The 20430-nt window shown below is 44.0% G+C and overlaps 1 long non-coding RNA gene across 1 annotated transcript in view; it reads left to right on the forward strand.

The window, feature by feature from the left end:
• Positions 1-244: 244 nt before the first annotated feature.
• Positions 245-20430, forward strand: part of LOC119804619 — a 110719-nt gene continuing 90533 nt past the window's right edge. The window contains exon 1 of the long non-coding RNA XR_005283830.1: positions 245-450. This is a non-coding gene — a long non-coding RNA (uncharacterized LOC119804619). The remainder of the gene's footprint in view (positions 451-20430) is intronic.

The raw sequence follows: 20430 nt of genomic DNA on the forward strand, positions 1-20430 counted from the left end.
GTGTGCCTCCACACACCACACACACACACACACACACACACACACACACACACACACACACCAAAACAAAACAGAAAAACCCCGTAATTTTTAATAAGTACTTCTGTACTTCTGAGTGTCATCAAGTTTGACACTTGGGGCCAAAGCAAATACAGCAGAGTCTCTTGTTACAAGAGTTTTGTCCAAATCATATTCCAAAGTACATGCTGAACTGGGGCTGGTTAGCAGAAGAAAACATCTCAGGCAAAGGGGTGAAGAATGAAGGAGACTGGACTTTGAGCGGTAAAGCGATGGCAAGATCAGAGCGTGATCTTCAATAGACGCCATGAAATCAGTTAAGGAGTAGTGACAAGGGAAGGTCATAGCTGCTGGGAAAGTCCAGAGTCAAGATTGTGAAGCCAGCTGTGGTAGCACAGGCCCAGAAGGAATTCCAGCATTTGGGAGGCTGAGGTGAGAGTTTCCAGGTATTTGAAATCAACCTGGATTGTACAGTGAGTGCCAGGCCAACCTGGGCTGTTTAGCAAGATTCTGTATACAAACAAACTGGGACAGGTTGAGGTAAAGAGCCGTGCTGACGTGAAAAGGAAAGAACGTCAGGGACCTGGGGCATATCCTTTATTGATTAGCCTTTGGCTGTTACACTGGCTTGGTCTTCGGAGAGGCCTGGCAAGCATTTGTGGAGAATTGTCCCTTGATGAGTTTCTCTGGGCTAGTTGGTGGGTTGTTTCCCATGGGAGACTAAGCTCCTCCTGTCTGGTAGTTCATTTCCGAGAATACTTGCTGTTCCCTAATTCAGGTAGAAGGCCCTTTCTTCCTTTGCTGTGTCAGGCAGAAGGGTGTCTACAGCCTGTTCCTTTGTTAGCCTCTGCTCTGCAATATTGGCTGTGGCTTCTCTGCATCCTGCCTAGATGTTGTAAAAGGTTGCTTCATAAGATGCTTCTTTCAGAAATCTTGAGGTGGGTGTGGTGACACAGCCCTTTAATCCCAACACTTGGGAGGCAGAGGTAGGCAGATCTCTGTGCAATCAAGGTTAATGTGGTCTAGAACATTCCAGGACTACAGAGTGAGACTTTGTCTCAATAAAACAATATAAAAAGAAAAGAGCATGGGCAATGGGGAAGAGATGGGAAGTTGGAATTGGATCTGGGAGGAGTTAGGGGGAATAGCTGGAGCTGGATATGATCAAAATATATAAAGTTTTCAATGAATAAATATTACATTAAGGAAGTCTCATCTTGAAAACATGACTAAGTAGCAGAGAACACGCTTAACATGTTGGCAAGGCTTTGGGTTTAATCTTCAGTACTAAAAGAGAGAGCAAGGAGAAAAATAAAGATATTTAGGAGTATTAAGTGCTCAATTTAGGCATATATATTCTTCTTCAAATGCTCAAATTTTTAAAATAATATTTGAGACAAGTCTCGTTTATTCTAGGCTAGCTTCAAACTCTATGTAGCTGAGGATAACCTTGAACTTCTGATCCTTCCTGCCCCTATCTCCCAAATCGTGGGGTTATAGGTATATGGTACTAGGGATGGAACCCAAGGCTTCCTGCACACTAGGCTAACACTGCCAACTGAGTTTCAATCCCAGCCTGAAATACTGAGTCCTGCAAAGGCAATCTCTGATGTGTTTACTTGTGTAATGTCTGCTTCCCCTACTAAACTTCACGAGAAAAGAGAGTTGCTTGTTTTATCTACTTGTTTGTTCATTTAAGAAGGGTCCCCTGCTGTAATCCATGCTGGGCTTGAAGCCATTGTGTGGTCCAGGCTGGCCCAGAGCTCATGCAATCTCCCAGTGAGGAGGAAGGCCTCAGCCTTGCAAGTGTCGACATTACAGATGGGATTGTATCTGTGGTATTCAGTGCACTGTCCATGGGGATAAGGATAGCATCTCTAAACACGGCTTACAAACATTTCTCTCTGTTTGGTTTGCAGTGCTGGAGAGGCAACCCAGGGTTTTGTGTGTGTTAGGCAAGTGTACCTCTGCTCCCAAGAAAACTTGAAAAAATTTGTATGAGTGAAAGCCAGGCCTGAGAGTGTATGCCTATAACCTCAGTGCTTGGTAGGTAAGGCCTGCAGGGTGAGACTCTAAGCCTGGGCTACATGAGACCCTGCCTTAAGAAAATAAGAAACTAATATATGAGTAAAAATTAGAGAGAGGCCACTGAATTGAAAACCGAAAAGAGTAATGAGTGGATAAAAAAAATGTTAAAAGCAGCAGTAACAGCAATTAACCATGATGGATGTGCGGGGTGAGTCACAGCCTTCATTAGCTACAGATTTAATGAGACAGGCACTTGTTTGGACATCTTTCTCAGAAGATCCTGTGACCTCTCTGTGCCTCATAAGCATATCTTCTTGTGAAGGTGGTATGGGAATGTTCATGCCTATTTCAAGGTGTCTGCTCAGGTATCAAGATAGCAGGAAATGGTCCATTTCAACACAGCCGACACAGAGTTGTTTGAACCTTAGGAAAGCCTTCACATATTCAGAGCTGAGAAATCCAGAACACATACGCCACAGGGGTGTGCCAGCGGTGTCCGCCGAAGGCTGAAGGGAAGAGGCAGGACTCTCGGGTAGCCTGGAGATGCTTTAGGTGGGAACACCAGCAGAGGTTTTAACTTACTTGAACCCTTATCTCCCACATTACTCAGGGACTAACCTTTCTCAGCCCACTCTCTTCCTGTGAAGTATTCACTTTTTCAGTGCATTTGGCCAATCGGCACATGTTCGTACTGTACCTTGTTTGCCTCCCACCCCCAGGCTCTGGCATGATGATGAAGACACAGTCTTTATGTGATTGCTCATAGACTAGTGGAGTCACAGTTTCAGTATATTAATGATACATGCTTTAATGAAGACATTATTGTTTGGTTTCTTTTTTTTAAAGATTTATGTGTGTGAGTGTTTGCCTGCATATATGCATGTTCGCCATGTGCGTGCCTGGTTTTGGCATCAGCACCGAAAAAATAGCAGTGTTTGTAAGTACTGTTTAAAGGATGTCCTGATCCTCATAAACAGAGCCGCGAGTACAACACATAACCATGGCTGTAATCTCAACATTTGGAAGACTAGGACTGGAAGATGACAGTGAACTCCCGGCCAGCCTGGGCCACACAATGACTTCAAAGCCTGCATAGGCTGCCAAGGAAGACCCTTCTCAAATCAGCAAACAAAACAGTCAAATCTCTATTTTCGTGGAGTTTCCTGGGGGAAGCAGACATTACCCGAGACCAGAAGAGGGCATCGATCCCCTGGGAGTGGAGTTAAAGATAGTTGTGAGCTTCCATGTGGTTACTGAGAACTGAACCCAGCCTCTGAAAGAGCAACTAGTGCGCTTAACTGTAGCTTGGTTTCTTTACCTTTCATTTAGGGAGAAATCTTTTTTAGGCAGGTTCTTACTCTGCAGCCCAAACTTACCTCAAACTCATGTGAGGTCCTCTTGCCTTGGCCTTCCAAGTGCTGGAATTACAGGTGTGAATCACTACACTAGACTTTGAAGAGAACCTTAAATTTTCAGGAAGAGAACTAGAATAAAACTAGTATAAAGGAATACCTATATACCAATTACCCAGGTTCACTTCCCGTTAACTCTTTACCCGAGGTGTTTTCATCATTTCTGTGGTCGTTCTCTTTTTCATTTAAAATCAAACTGTGTTTGTGTGTGTGTGTGTGTGCACGCACACGTGCACCCACATGCACATGTGTGCACATGTACCCATGCCCATGCATGCATTTGAAGGTCAAAGAACAACTTGTAAGAGCTGGTTCTTATCTTCTATCATGTGGGTCCTAGGTACTGCACTTGGGTTGTCAGACCTGGTGATTAATGTCTCTACTCACTGCTCCATCTTTTTTAATCTGTCTGTCTGCCTGTCTGTCTTTTCTGTGTACCTTCTCTCAACTATTGGAATGTAATATATATCCTGGCCCTTCCTCCAAAATTATTTCCATTCTTGTTTCCTAAAGGATATGGTAAGCCAGATGCACCCATGCCTGTAATTCCAGCAATTGGGACACTAAGACAAGATGCTTGCTACGAACTAATAAGCAAGCCTGGAATATATAATTAGCTGTACTCTGTAGCCAAGGCCTGGCTATAGAGTGAGACCATATCTCAAAAAAAAAAAAATAAAAATACAGTGCTGCCGGGCATGGCAGTACACATTCTAGCACTTGAGAGGCAGAGGCAGGCAGATTTCTCAGTTAAGAGCAGTCTGGTCTACACAGAGAATTCTAGGATAGCCAGGACTACTTAATGGGACCCTGTCTAAGCAAAACAAAACAAACAGCTCCCCCACAAAACCGTGGTCCTCTTTTATCCAAGCATAGGCCAGTGAACTTCAACAATTTACATTGTTTCACTTATATTTAATCTAATGTATGGTCTTATATTCCAGTCTTAGCAGTTGATCCGCTAACGTCCTCCTCCAGGACAGAATGAAGCCAGGTACTCTGTACTTAGAATACATTCAGGCTTGTATTGAAAAGATCAATTTCTGGAGAACATTAAACAATCATTGTACAGGCCTATTAGACAGTGTTACACTCATAACAAAACAACATAATTTTGCTTTGCTGTTAAAAATAACTAAACAGTATTTTTCATAATGTGTATGTGTGTCTGCCTATGTGGGGTTATGTGCATATGAGTACAGGTGCCTGAGAGGGTCAGAAGAGAGCATCTGTGCCTCTGGAGTTGGAATTATAGATGGTTGTGAGCCACCGTGGGTGCTGAGAACCAAACCCAGGTCCCCTGAAAGAACAGTTAGCACTTTTAACCACTGAGTCATCTCTCTGGCCTGTTTTGGGAGCTAGTTTTTTTTCTGACTGGGGATGGCATTCAGAGCACATTGAGACAGAGTTTCACTTCGTAGTTCAGATGAGCCGAGAACTCACTTTAAGGCCCCAGCTTGGGCTATTTCTGCCTCAGACTGTCAAGCACCATACTATTCCTTATTGACAAATTTTGAGTAATTTTTTTTAAAAAAAAAACCTCCACAAAGGAACATGCTTAAACATTTGCTTATTTTTAAGTATAGAAGTGTTTTACTTAAATGTGTGTCTGATGCCAGCAGGGACCAGGAGAAGGTGTTGGATCCCCTGGAACAGGAGTTTTAGAGCCACCCGATGTGGCTGTTGAGAACTGAACCCGGGTCCTCTGGCAGAACAGCAGGTGCTCTCAACCCCTGAACCGTCTCTCCTACCACCAGGAACGTGTTTATCTTGTAGAAATCTCACATTGCGGGTGTCGAGAGAGTTCACTCTCCCACATTATCAAACTGCAGCCGGAAGCCATATTCATCACTTTTTGTCATCAACTTCTTTCTCCACAGGGTCCAACCACGTGTGTCTGAGGCTAGGCAGGGAAATCAATACCCATGAAAAATAGTTACCATCCTCTCCCCAGATGCTCATTGAAATCTCATTTACGCAGGGGCCTTGTGCAATTTGTTACTGACACCATATTAGTTTTGAGTTGCCTGTCTCTCCAAGTCATGAGACATGCCCAGGCATGGTTGAATTGCAACCATGGGACCAATGAACACAAACAGGAGGTGCACAGTCCTCATCTTCTTAGATGACTACTTTCTTTCCAAGAGCTCATCTAGCTATCTAGGCTAGATTATAGTGCCATCTAACTGGTTTTGGAACAAGGCAGAGCCATCACCAAGTCCAAAGTCAGCATCCAGTATTGACACTGCCCTACTAAAAAGGCAATGGCATCTTGATTTGTCTCTGGTTCAGATAAGATTTTTTATTCCTGTGAAGTCTGAAACAGAATACTTAAGCTCCCTGGGTACAATCTAGTTAGACAAGTAGGAGCAGACAGTGGTTCTGTGCCATCCTGTTTATTTAGGGTCTGGTAGGTTTAGCAAAGCCTATTTGCCATGTCTTACTTTCCCACCAAATGTCCTGGAACTGTATAATAAACAATCAGTGACTCTTGCATTTGTCTGTCTGTCTTTTCTTCCTTCCTTCCTTCCTTCCTTCCTTCCTCCCTCCCTCCCTCCCTTCCTCCCTTCCTTCTAACCTCCCTCCCTCCCTCTCTGCCTCTTTCCCTCTCTCCCTCCTTCCCTCCCTCTCTCCTTCTTTCTTTTCTTTCTTTTTCTCCAAGACAGATTTTCTCTATGTAACATCCTTGGCTGTCCTAGAACTTGCATTGTAGACCAGGCTGGCCTCAAGCTTAGAAATCCACCTGCCTTTGCCTTTTCTGTGCTGGGATTAAAGGCGTGCACCACCACTGTCCTGCTCTTGCATCTTTCATCAGGGTTTGTATTTGCCTATTTTTAGGGCCCCAATCCATGCCTTATTTGAGGAGTTGGAGACACCCCCCCCCGCCCAGACTCACTGTAAATGGCATTGACTGACCCCAGTTTTATGGCTCCTCCTTGCCCTGCTTGTATAAGGCAGAGTCCTGGCAGGAAGCACATGGCTCATTCAAAGGGTTGATGTGAGGGGAGTTGAATGCAGATGTAGGCAGGGAGAAAGGAATCGCTACAGGCTCATAATGTCTTCCAGGTGATAACAGCAGAAAGTCATTACCGGCTTTATTAGTCGGGGTTCTCTAAACGAATAGAACTTATAGGATGAATATATTTTAAGAGGAATTTATTAGAGTGGCTTATAGGCTGTGGTCAGGCTAGTGAAATGGCATCTCTCAAAGGAAAGGCCAAGAATCCGGTAGTTGTTCATTGGGCAAGGCTGATGTCTCAGCTGGTCTTCAGGCTATGTTGGAATCCCAAAGAAAGTAGGTTCTAACACCAGAGAAGGAATGACTCAGCAGCAGGACAGATGAACTTGCCAGTGAAAGTGAGGGCAAGCAGGCGAGAAACCAAAAGCTTCTTTCTTCCTTATCCTTGTGTGTGGGTTGCCACCAGAAGGCGCGGCCCAGATTTAGGCTGAATTCCTCACTGATGCACTCACCTGCTTGGGTTTTAGTTGCTTCCAGCCGTAGTCAGGTTGATAGCTAAGATTAGCCAGCCCTCACCTTGAAAGGAGAGAAAGAGACATCATTAAAAGTTGGTGAGAAGGGAAGCTGTGGAAAGGGAATGTCCAGTGGCCATTGTAGCCATTGGGACGTCATGCTGTCCTTTTGCCGTGACATGGTCATTGTTGCTTTGAAGTAAGAGCTTCTGCGTTTAACCACGGGACTCCCTCACAAGGTTTGGCCCACATACATTTCCTTGTGAAGGGGAGGAAGCTCATGTGACAGCCCTTGAGGCCCCACCCCTCCCAAAGGAGCAATACCCAGTTAACGGTTGTTGGGACGAGGAAACATTTTCTTTCTGCCTGCCATTAATTTCCCATGCTTCTGTGGGTAACCACTTACTCTCTTGTAAGTAGCCTGGTTCAATTAAACTTATTAAGATCAGACTATGCCCTATTGTAAGCAACTCCAGTATTGAATAAAACAGTGTTTTTTGCAGGCTAGGCGTTGCTATAGGAGACACCATTTTACAAGCAGATTTCGACTCCATTCTGAGGAAGAAAGAAGACTGCACGCACTGGGTGGACCCAGAGATTGCACCATCTGTCAGGCACCACCCACCCAACACAGACTGATAAGTGACTTATTACTGGGAACAGAGAGGGAACCACCCTCTGCATTTATTGGGGAGGCTTGAAACTGCGGGGGCACATGGACATATTAAAATCTTATCAGGGAAGCCAAGCCTAGGAACTTATCAAGGGTGGAACTCTTTCACCTGCACTCCATAAAGGGATGGACACTCGACACTGGGATGGCACGGTCCTACACTGCTGTATCCTCGGATACCCGGTGTGTACTGATGACCACTCTATGTGGCTTGGTTTTATGGCAGGTGATGAAAGCCACTCTACTGTCTCCCCACGTGTTTGCCTGTCTGGACTTGGACAGGACCCGTTTCCTGCTCTGAACCTGCCTAGGCCTTTTTCCCTTCAATTCTGAAGCCTCCCTCAAGGCTGACAGCAGCAGTTTCCATCCGCAGCCCCTCCCCCACTCCCTTCCGCCAGCACTAGTCTGGTTCATTAGCTTTCCTATACAGACCTTTTCCGACCCACTTCTGCCTCCTCTTGAGCGCTGGTGCTTCATCTTTTCATTCCCGTTGCTCTATTCATTCTGTACCACACACATGCACAGGCACAGGCACAGAGCTAGATGAATTTACCAGGTTCTGTGATGAGTGTTAATATTAGTAAATACAACTGGAATAAAAGAACCTGCATTCTCCTCTGCCAAGCTACCAAGGTAGGCAGATTTTATGACAAATTGCTGTTGTTAAAACTTGCCACCTTGCGAATTTATTTGTATTTAATACATTTTGGCATTGTGGGAAGGCACAAGTTTGTTTGTATGTTTCTGGCATACTGTGTTCACCACACATTGACTCACCGAGCAGAATTGTTTATCTGCTCTGTCACTGGCACCCTATTTGGGGTGACTAGATGTTAGTTCATGTCTTCCCGGGAAAGGATAATGAGACACATGGCTGGGCATGAAACGAACAGCAATAGTAAGTCCTCAGGTTGCTCTTTCTCTTCACTCAGTTGGATGTCACAGCATGTTGCCTACCACAGGCCAAAGCCAAGTGAAAGGCAGTGATCAAGAGAGTTCATGGGATACAGACTGTGGCAAGGTCAGCTTCCAGGGCACAGGGCGAGGGAGAGAGAGAGAGGCGGAGAATGGAATTTGAAGACCCATAAAAGTCTGCAACACTTCCTTGTCATGAGTTTGGGATTTGTAGTACCGTCCTTTTTGTTAGATCCACATGGGCCAAATGATGGGCTTTTCAGAGCTGCTGGTGGGACTCAGAGGTGAATGCTAAGGTCCAAGTTGTTTGTTCTTGAGGCAGGTCTCACTGTGTTGCTCTGGCTGTCCTGGAACTTATTATGTAGGCTAGGCTGGACTCAAACTCATGGATTCAAGGTATGAACTGGCAAGAGCCTAGTTTTTATCCAGTATGTTGTGAAATGTGGGATAAAGGACATATGTACTCAAAGTGACAAGATGACAACATAGAGATTACGAGAAAGCCATGTGTGGATGTTGTGATTTGGACACCCAGGGGGGAGAGGCAGTAGGATCACTGCAAGAGACAGGCAATAGAACTGACAAAGGAGATTGATTCATTTCTGTTGTTTTTGACAAAAAAAGCATCTTAGGGAAGGGGGATTTATTTGGCTTACAAGTTCAAGTTAGGGTCCATCGCATTAGAGAAGTCAAGGCCAAACTCAAGCTGATAGTCAGACCACATCCACAGTCAAGAGAAAAGAGGGAAAGAGTAATGCATCCTTGTGCGGCTACTTGCTTCTGCTCAGCTAACTTTCTCTATGTCTATGGTTCTGGGACCCGGCTCATGAAATGGTGCCACTCACCCACATTTAGGGTTCATCTTCTCATTTCAATTAACACCTAAGACAATCTCCTACATACACTTTCACAGGCCAATCTGATCTAGGCAAGTCCTCAATTAAAGTTTTATTCCCAGGTCATTCTAGGTTGTGTCAAGTTGGCATTTAAAGCTAACCGGTATAGCCAGGCTTCATGGCACACACCTGTAATCTCAGCACTTGGATGACAGAGGCAGGCAGATCTCATGGTTGGATGCTAGTTTGGTCTACATAGAGAGTTCCAGGCCAGCTAGAGCTACATAGGGAGATCCTGTCTCAAAAAGGGCAGGGGTGGGTTTTTTGTGATTGGAGTTGAGAATGGACAGAAAGGCAATAATAGAGAAGGATCAAAAATATGCACTTTGGAATTGGGCTGACCTTGGGCCTTTCTTGCTTCTAGATGTCAAATTACAATTGTTTTCATACTGTCCTGGTGCAGCTTAGTCTTCCAATTCCCCTTCTTCTACAAATGGATGGATAACGGACACACTTTCCTACTCGAAGGTACCAAATAGAGTCAGATTGCTAAAGTAGACATGAAGCCTCCAATATGCCAGTGATTACAAAGGTCGTTACAGGAGAAAAAGACAATATAGCAAGAACATCAAAAGCCCAGCACAGACAAAGGCTGTGGCCCAGCAAGGCTCTGAAGAGACCAGAGGGAGCTCTAGTTGTCCCATGAGAAGACTTTCTGTCTGTAACCCGAAACCACAAAAGTTTAACTCCAGAAGCTGGGGTGGGGGTGGGGAGGCACAGCAAGGGGTTTATGGCAACAAAGCCAGGTTCAAGTTATTAATCTACTAATGAGCTTGAATACTCTCATCCAAAATACCTAACTAAATCTTATAATTTGGCAAAAATAAGAAACTTCAATTTAAAACTGGCCAAAGCATCTGAAAAGTCATTTCTCTAAAGAAGATGAAATGAGTATTAAAGATATGAAGAGATACTTGTTAGTCATTAATGTAAACCAGAGCCACAAGACAGCACTTCAAAGTCACTGGGAACACACACACACACACACACAGAGAGAGAGAGAGAGAGAGAGAGAGAGAGAGAGAGAGAGAGAGAGAGAGAGAGAGAGAGAGAGAGAGAGAGAGAGAGAACAGCGCATAGCAAAGGATGCCTGCATAATTGCAGCAGTGGCTACCATCCTGAGTTTAAGGTCAGGCTGGGCTACATGGCAAGACTACATCTCAAAAAGAAAATCAACAGGATGACAACAATAAAAATCAAAAAGGGAGACAAAAATAAGGACTGAGAAAGAAAAATATAATGGGGAGTGAATATGATCAAATACGTGGTATGCATGTGTGAAAATGTCATAATGAAACCCATTATTACATATAACTGATATATGCTAATTTAAAAAAAAACATTTATTTACTTATTATGTATATAATATTCTGTCTGTGTGTATGCCTGCAGGTCAGAGGAGGGCACCAGACCCCATTACAGATGGTTGTGAGCCACCATATGGTTGCTGGGACTTGAACTCAGGACCTTTGGAAGAGCAGTCAATGCTCTTAACCTCTGAGCCATCTCTCCAGCCCCATGCTAGTATTTTTTGAATGCTGGCAAGAATGAAGAAGAAAGGGACCCTGTGTGTGTGTGTGTGTGTGTGTGTACATATACGTACATATATATGTATATCTATCTTCATAGAATTATTATCCTAAGAAGTGGCAACAAATGATGAATGAATAAACAAAATGTGGTATAATCACAAATGGAATACTATTTAGCCATAAAAATAATACTGATATATGCTAAAACATGGATAAATCTTGAAAGCATTTTTCCCTGTTGTGCTAGTTAGATCTGGAGGGTGTTTATATTTTGTTTTTTTTGAGACAGGGTTTCTCTGTGTAACAGCTCTGGCTGTCCTGGAACATGCTTTGTCTACCAGGCTGGCCTCAAACTCACAGAGATTCACCTACCTCTGGTTTCTGAGTGCTGGGGTGAAAGGCATGTGCCACCATGCGCAGCTGTGCTAGTTAGCTTTAAATGTCAGCTTATTGTCTAGAATCATCTGGGAGAGAGCCTCATTAAAAAATTGTCTAGATTAGGTCCACATCTATGGAGAAGAGTCTTGATTGTCAATTGATGTGGGAGGAGCCAGCCATCATGGGTGGTCTCATTCCCTGGGCCGGGGATCCGGAATGGTATAAGAATAAGAAAAACATGCTGAGTAGTGAGAACAAGCAGGAAGCATGGATGCAGTTCTCTGTGTTTTTGACTGTGGATGTGATGACTAGCTGCCCAAATTCCTGCCTTGACTCCCACCTATGATGAATTGACACCTGGAATTGTAAGTCAGATAAGCCCTTTCTTCCTCTGTGTTGGTTTTGGTCAGGGTATGATGGAGGAGTGTCTATGTGTTACTTTCATTATTAATAAAGAACTGCCTTGGCCCTTTAAGAGACAGAAAATTAGGTAGGTGGAGTAGACAGAACAGAATTGTGGGAACAAGGAAGCAGAGTTGGGGAGACGCTTCAGGCAGTCGCCATAGTGAGTCTCCATGCTTCTCCTCTCCGAGATGGACGCAGGTTAAGATCTCTCCTGTTAAGCCACACCTTGTGGTGAAACACAGATTACTAAATATGGGTTAAAGGAAGATGTGAGAATTAGCCAATAAGAGGCTGAAACTATGGGCCAGGCAGTGTTTTAAAAGAACACAGTTTCCGTGTAATTATTTTGGGTAAAGCTAGCCGGGTGGCGGGGCGCTTCCTTCTACAAGGGTATTTGTCTTAGTGCTTTATTGCTGTGGAGACACCATTGGTCATGGCAATTCCTATAAAGGAAAACATTTAACTGGGGCTGGCTTACAGTTGAGAGGTTTAGTCCATTATCATCATGGTGGGAAGTTTGGCAGCACACAGGCAGACATGGTGTTGGAGAGGTAGTTGAGAGATCTACATCTGAATACACAGGCAGCAGAATGAGGAGGCTATTGGGACTGGCTTGAGCTTCTGAAACCTCAAGCCCCCAGTGACACACTTCCTCCATCAAGGCCACACCTACTCCAACAATGCTACATCTCCAATGATGCCTCTCTCTGTGAGTCTGTAGGGGCCATATTCATTCAAACTGCCACAGTGTTTTATCGCAGAACAGAAACAAAACAGGGTATATGTGAGTCAGTTCCTTAAGGCACCATATTATATAGTTCACTGATATGAAATATATCTAACAGTAAAATACAGAGAGAAAAAGAGTAAATCAAAAGTTACCAGAGGATGAAGTGAACATTGAGAAATTCAAGGCTTCTTTCACTGGTAATGAAAATATTCTGGAATTAGATAGTGATGATGACCGCACAACATTCTGAATATATAAAAAAAAAAACTGAAATGGGCCTCCAAGTGGTGGGACGCTGGGACGCTTGGTTAACAAGCACACGACTGTGGGGTTCATCAACCGCCCAAATAAAAAAAGAACTGAATCTTCAAATAGAGAAATGTGCAGTGTAGACTAGTTACAATTAAAACGAAATAAGAGCAATGATAATGTTGTTCAAACTCTTCTGAAATGACTTCCTTGAAGACTAAAAACCATCTATTTCCTCCTTTGATTTGGACAGGGGTCCTGGAAGTTCTCTGGCGAATTTCAATTATATGCAGCCTGCAATTTCAAGATTGTTGGCTACTTCATTATCTGCAGCCTGCATGTAAACAAAGGTTGCTTCCAACAGGTTACTACAAGCATTATCTCACAGCATGCCCAGAAGGTAGTGTCCAAGTCAGAGCTGACACTGAGTTCCCTAGGGTGAGACCTCCCAGAAGAGGTCCCACTCCTGAGCTTCCTCTGCTCTGATGCTTTCAGGCTTCCCAATATACCTAAACGGGAAGAAAATATTCCTCTGTACACACTCTGTCCTGATTTGTTTTTGTTGCTGGAGTTTTCTTTTCTTTTCTTTTCTTTTTTTTTTTTTTTGAGACAGGACCTCTTGATAGCCCAGTCTGGCGTTAAACCTTGATCCTCCCAGCCTCAGCCTTCGCAGTGCTTGGATTACAGGCTTGTGTCACCATGCTTGGCTTATCCTGACATGTCAAATGCAAAGCCTGGCTCCCATCTCCTAGACAGTTCTCCAGGCCCAGGAGAGCTGGTAAGGTTGGCCCTGTGTCTCCCTGTGATGGGGCACCTCCACACCACTGCCCAGAAGGATGCTGGACCCCTGCATGCAGAGAGAGGCCTGATTGCTCTGGACATTCAGAAGCCATCACTTGACCTGGAATTGGAGGGCCATTACTATCATTTGAGATGTAGCTGAGTGTGACTCTCTCCAGCCTCCAGGGCATCCTGGCTCTCTCAAACCTGCTAAATTACCCTCACTAACAGCAGGACTTCAAGGGCTCTCCAGGTCTCTCATGGTGGCTAAGTCTGCTCCCACTAAGCCAATTCAACTCATACTGACTCTGCTCTCTGGAGTTAGCAGAGCCATTTGCTGGTAGCAGTCCTGATTTCACAGCCCCTCTTGCCTTTTCCTTCCTCAGCTTTTGCCCAACAGTGTGCTGACCTGTGTGTCCTCTCCCGCCTGTTTGTGGGAGCCCGGAGGTTGCCTGTGCAGGTCACAGCTACTCATTCCCCTTTGAATCTTCCAAACACACAGGGCTCTGGCTGGGGAGGAGCCCAGTTCTGCGTGTTCCTGCCTGAGGGAATTGGGGGTGAGTGCCAGGGGGTTCCTATCAGTCAGGAAGTAAGGGGGACCCTTGACTCACTGTGTGAGAGAAGAAACAGCAGGTTGTTCTTGGGTGGTAGGGGACACATGGGCAAATAGGCCCACAGAAGTTGTTTGAACCTGAGAGCTTTGGAGAACAGTGGGGAGCCCAGAGGACAGCATTCAGGGAGGACTGAGGTTGGCTTAATGGTGTGATTAGCATTTTTCCAGCCCTGAGTGGGAGGCTGTCTCCTCATAGTGCCTGCATTGGGTCCTATGGAGAGCCTGGCTCATTCTGTCACCATGGACTCTGAGTTACCCTAGGTCGTGGCTGCAGCTCTGAATGAGCCCTTCCTTCTTGCTGCTTATGTGGTGTGCATGTCTTTGATAGGCAGGGGTAAAAGGGGGGTTTGCTGCCATAGATGCTGCCTTTGTCTAGCTCAGCCTTCCTCTTGGGATGCTGATGGTTGGTATATGTGAAAGGTTCTCTGTGAGGTCCTAGGGAGTAGTGTTTGAAGTTTTGTGTTCCTTTAGGGAAAAGGCAGCTTGGACAGAGGAGAAACCAGTACTCGTTTTGTTTTGTTGTTGCTGTTTTTCCCATTCTTGGACAAAATCCATCCCCATTTGCCCTCTGCATGGCCAGGAGAGTCCTGCCAAGTTACAAACTGGCTGATAGCACAGAAACCTGGAATGGATGTTTTTGCAGGACTCAGGAAAAGACTCGGGGGCCAGTGAGATGGCTCAGCAGGTGAAGGCGCTTGTTACCAAGCATGGTGACTTGAGTTTGATCTTTAGGCCCCACATGGTAGAACCAGAGAAGCAATTCCCTCAGATTGTCCTCTAAGCTCCACAAATATGCCATGGTACTTGCGCACACACAGACGCAGACACAGACACAGACACACACAGACACACAGACACACACACACAAATAAATAAATAAATAAATAAATAAATAAATACATATGATATGTTTTTGTTTTTTGAGACAGGATCTCGCTATATAGTCCTGGTTGGCCTGGAACTCACTATGTAGATCAGGCTGGCCTCGGAACTCACAGAGATCTGCCTGCTTCTGCCTCCTGAGTGCTGGGATTATAGATGTGTGTCAGGCCAAATAACTGTACTTTTTTTTTTAAAGGAAAGGAATAGCAGCAATGAGTGCATTGCCCTGGAGTTCAGGACACAAAGTTCAAGGATGGAAAATGAGGGTGTGCTTGGGTGCCTTTCATCTGAATAAAGAACAGCCTGAGGAGAGCTGTGATGTGGGAAGGAGAGGCAGGGAAGAACTAGGCTGATCACTCCCCCAGTTGTGTGTCATTGCACACAGTTGGGGCTTCTCCTATTTTTTTTGTCTGAGGGATGTTGTCAGAGGCCTGGGGTATTGAGCTGCTCAGTTCTCAGGTTCCCCTGCTGAACCTGGTGTGACAGATCCTTCAGAAGGGCCATCTTGGGTCATGAGCTACCCTCTCATTTGCCAGAGTTAACCCTAAAATATCAATTTTTGAGACTAGAAAGGTGGCTTAGCAGTTGAGAGCACTTGTTGTTTTTCCAAAGGACCAGAGTTCGATCCCTAGAATTTATATCAGCTGGCTCACAGCTGCCTCTAACTCTAGTTCCAGAACATTAACATCCTCTTTTGATCTCCATTGGCAGCTACACATATGTACGTACTCATACATGTGCATGTGCACACACATAAATAAACACAATCCATAAAATTTACTGATAAATTAAGGATACAAACAGTGTAAGCATATCCAGGTATGGTGGTACACACCTGTAATCTCAGCACTTGTGGGGAACAGGCAGGGGGATCGGAAATTCAAATCCATTCTAATCTACTAGTGCATTTGAAGCTGACCTGAGGTACATGAGATCATTTCAAAACCAAAACCAAACAGAACAAAGAACAAGCAAAACGGTATACAGGTTAAAAATAGTATGAGGTTTTGAGAGGATAAATTCAAATTTCTGTTATTTGCATATGAGATAAATATGCATACTAATACCTCCAAAGTATTTATAGATCAATGGCTAGGATTAATAAGACAGTCAACCAGGAGTTTCATTTATTTTATTTTATTATTCTTGTGGTGCTGAGGATAAAATTCAAGGCTTTGTGTATCCTAGGTAAGCAGTGTACACCTGCATCCCCAGCCTCTCAATTAAGATTCTGGATAGAACTGCACAGTGTTCAGTCTTGTTTCCACATAATGGCAGCAAGAAATTAGAAGCGGGAAACTAGAAAAAAGAAGAGGATGTTGAGGGATTTAGAGATAAGTGCACTGGGGGACTTCAATTTTCCATGTGGATTCTGGGGCTGCCCCTCAGATCACCAGGCTTCACAGGGAACACCACTCACTGATTCAACTCACTTCCATTAGTCTTTTTCTATGTGCAATTTGCTGAGTGTGGTGGACAGAGTCTGTTTTCTGAGCTGCATTAGATATATCATAGGAATGAAAAGTAAATCTTTTGAAGTTTGTGTTGTTTTTTTCTTTCTTCATTTTTGAGAAAGGGTTCACTATGTAGCCCTGGCTGACCTGAATTCACTATGTACACCAGGCTGACCTCAAACTCATAACATACTTCTCCATACTGAGTGCTGGTACTAACCACATATGCCACTACACTTGACCTTATTTATTTTTAATTGTGTGTGTGTGTGTGTGTGTGTGTGTGTGTGTGTGAGAGAGAGAGAGAGAGAGAGAGAGAGAGAGAGAGAGAGACTGGAGAGATTGTTTAGAACAGAGGCAGCCCTTCCCGAGGACATAGGTTTGGTGTCCAGCACCCACATGGATGCTCATAACCATCTGTACCTCCAGATCCAGGGATGTGACAACCTTTTCAGGTGCCAGCCATGCAGGTAGTGGCACAGATGTACACGCAGGCAAAACACCCATAATACACACAAAATAACAGTTAAATGTTAAAATGAATAATTATAGAAATAAGCCTTAATTGTGCATATGTGTGTGCGTGGGGAGGGGGTATGTGCGCTTGAGCACAGGTACCCCTGGAGGACAGGAGAGGGCATTAGATCACTTGGAGCTAGAGTTTCAGGGGGTTTTGAGTCACCCGATGTGGGCACTGAAAAAAAAAAAACTGGGGTCCTCTGCAAAAGCAGTTAGTGCTCTTTACTACTGAACAGTTTCTCCAGCTTTCTACCAGGAGGTCCTCAGTCAAACCATTATAATTTCAACCCATTGAATTAAAAGAAACAAAAAAAGAGAAATCAACACAGATACACCTAACTTTATTGATATGACAGTGCTCAAAATTCCGTGTTCAAAGGTAGCCTATAGGACATGTCCCCCGCAAAGACCAGGGACTATGTACAAACTAACACAGCTTTGAGTATCGTACATATATCCAGAACAAGGTGTGCATTCCATTACTCAAAGGCTGAACTCATTATTTGATTTAGACTGCAGACCACTCTCTCACTTTGCCACTTAATTTGCTGTGAAATAGTCATCAATAAAACCAGTGTGTGCATCCATGGTATAGTTGAATAAATCACAGAAAAATATGATTCTGGGTTCATCTTGTTATACGATGAAGGACTGAACTTGACACGTTGGAAATGGGGCTATCTAGTATAGCCCATAATGTGTCGTGAATGGCAGAATGCACATAGGCTTTTGCTTTGTTGATATTTATGTTAGTTACTTGTCTTGTTGCTGCAACCAAGCGCCTGCCCAAGAGCACCTTAAAGAAGGAAGGGGTTATTAGTTGTAGTTCTGGAGGCTACAGTTCATTATGATAGGGAAGGTATAGGAGTAGGAGCAGGTCAGATTGCATCCACAGTCAGGACACAGAGGATGATGAATTCCTTTGTTCCACTTGCTTTCTCTTTTGATTTCAGTCTGAGACACCAGCCTATAGAATGGTACTTCTTGTCCTTTCTCAAGTATCATATTTTAATCATATGTGCATAATCATGCATAGACATAAGATGATGAATATAGTGTGTCTTCTAAAAGTTCATTCAGAGGGTACAGTCTGTCTTACTACATATGCATCTAAACCCAGTCCAGACTAGACTGGCCCAGTGTCTCCAGTTTTAGGATATATTACAGAATGTGTTTAAGCCACAAAAGGCAGGGGTGGGGGTATCAATGTGTTGGTAGGGAGCTACTGGGGCAGAGTGACCAGTTGTTTTGTTTCAAGCAGCTTGATGTAGGTGAAGGCCAGATCACTAAGTGCCTTGTGAGAAAGGGGTGTGTAGAGAGCTCAAGCCAAGCAGGGCTCCAGGTTGCCGTGCTATCCCTGTGCTTGATTGTCTCCATACTGAGATGCAGTGGAAAGTTTTTACAGCCAGGCGTGGTCATGCATGCTTGTAATCCCAGCACTGTAGAGACAAAGGCAAGTCTAGCAAGGTAGTCAGGGTGACAGTGTAAGACCCTATCTGAAAATTATAAAACGAAATAAAAAAATAATGTTAGAGCCAGGCGGTAGTGCAGGCCTTTAATCCTAGCACACAGGAGTCAGAAGCAGGCAGATCTCTGAGTTCAATGCCAACCTGGTCCACAGAGCAAATTCCAAGACAGCCAGGGCTGCAAAGAGCAACCCTGTCTTGAAAGAGGAAGAGGAAAAAAAGTGGGGCTTAGTAGAAGACAATTGGGCTGTCATGGCAGTGGGTTTAGAATGGGTTTATGTCTTCTGTGCATTAGTTCTTGTGAGAATGGGTTACTTCTAAGGTGAGTTCAGGTCCGAGGCACTCTCTGGCTTCCTGTCTCACTAGCTGATCTCTATTCTCTACTCACACCATGAGGCCATGTCTCCTGCTGTGATATAGCCAGAAGGCCCTCACCAGAGCTTACTGTGAACAAAGACTTACCCAACCCTAGTCTATCAATCAAAACGGAAGACCACTTACACCTCACTCTTTGTCTTGATACAAGGTAGGGTCTTTTGGGAAGAGGAACCTTAACTGAGAAAATCCCCCACCAGACTGGCCTGTGGGCAAGGCTGTGGTGCCTTTTCTTGATTAATGATTGCTGTGGGAAAGCTCAGTCATTGTAAGTGGTGCTGTCCTTGAGCAGATGGACGTGGGGTGTCTAAGAAAACAGGCTGAGCAAGTCATAAGGAACAAGCCAGTAAGCAGCATTCCTCCATGATCTCTGATTTAGTTCCCACCTGAGTTTCTGTCCTGACTTCCTTCTATGATGGATTGTCATGTGAAAGTATAAGCTAAATAAACCCTTTCACTCCCATGTTGCTTTTGATCATAGCATTTTATCACAATAATAGAAATTCTAAACACCTAGCAAACAACTCTTCCTTAGACCTGAAAAATGAAGACCCAGATAGTGACCAGGGGTCTTGAGTAAATCTTACCCAGAGCCCATTTTTTTCTTGTAGTTTATCATCTTGGGTATAAAAATCCTTGTTACTTTGTTATTTATGTGCAGTTCTTTAATTCTCTAAATAAGACCCAGAGACATTTGATTCTGACAGATTTCAGGGTAACAGAACTGCCACCATGAGAACCAAAATTCTGCACATGAACTTTTAGCAGACATACCTAAAACTACATCTAAACCACAGTATGTGGTCTATAAAGATGCTGTTTCAGGGCAGTGACTTGGGGATATCTGTATGACTACCATACTGATTTGTTTTGAATGAGCACAGGCATAAGATTTAGGTTTATACCTCTCTAGTTATACATGATTATGTTCATGGAGGAACTGGGTCATACTTGCTGAGTAGTGGGAATCATTAACTCGGATGTCTTTAGGTAAATGAATGGATACACCGACTGATCATTTAGACATATGATCATTATTTGTATAAGTAAATCAGCTCTAGGGCTGAAGAATGCAGCTAAGTAGGTAGAATACTTGCCTGCCATGCTCAAAACCCCGGGTTCTATCCCTAGTGCTATATGAACTAGGGCTGGTGGTAGATACATAGAATTCCAACATCTCTTTGGGAGGTAGATGCAGGAGGATCAGAAGCACAAGGTCATTGTTGGGTATAGGACAAGTTTGAGATCAACCCTGTCTCAAAATATGAAGAGAGAAAAAAACAAACCAAAAACAACTCCCATTTTTCCTAAAACACACGTCATAGAAGCATGGGCTCCGAAAATGGAAAATATGAGAGAAAAACAAATAGTATAAGCACAATGGTAAGTGGTAGCCAACACTGGAGCCAAATTGTGAATGGAACGAAGTAAAGGCAGCTGCTATTGTGATGTAGCTGTAGAGGAAAGCAGTTGAGCGTTGCCATATTTCCCAACTTCTAAGAGACTCTGAAGAAATCCAGATTGTGTTTTTAACAGTGAAATATTCTGATTTTTAAATCTTGGCTCAATTTAAACAGAGTGGAAGGAAGGGGAAAAATAAGAGGGAGGGAGGAAGGAAGGGAAAAATCAAAGGA

This window comes from Arvicola amphibius, chromosome X, assembly GCF_903992535.2.
Source record: "Arvicola amphibius chromosome X, mArvAmp1.2, whole genome shotgun sequence".
Lineage (NCBI taxonomy): Eukaryota > Metazoa > Chordata > Mammalia > Rodentia > Cricetidae > Arvicola > Arvicola amphibius.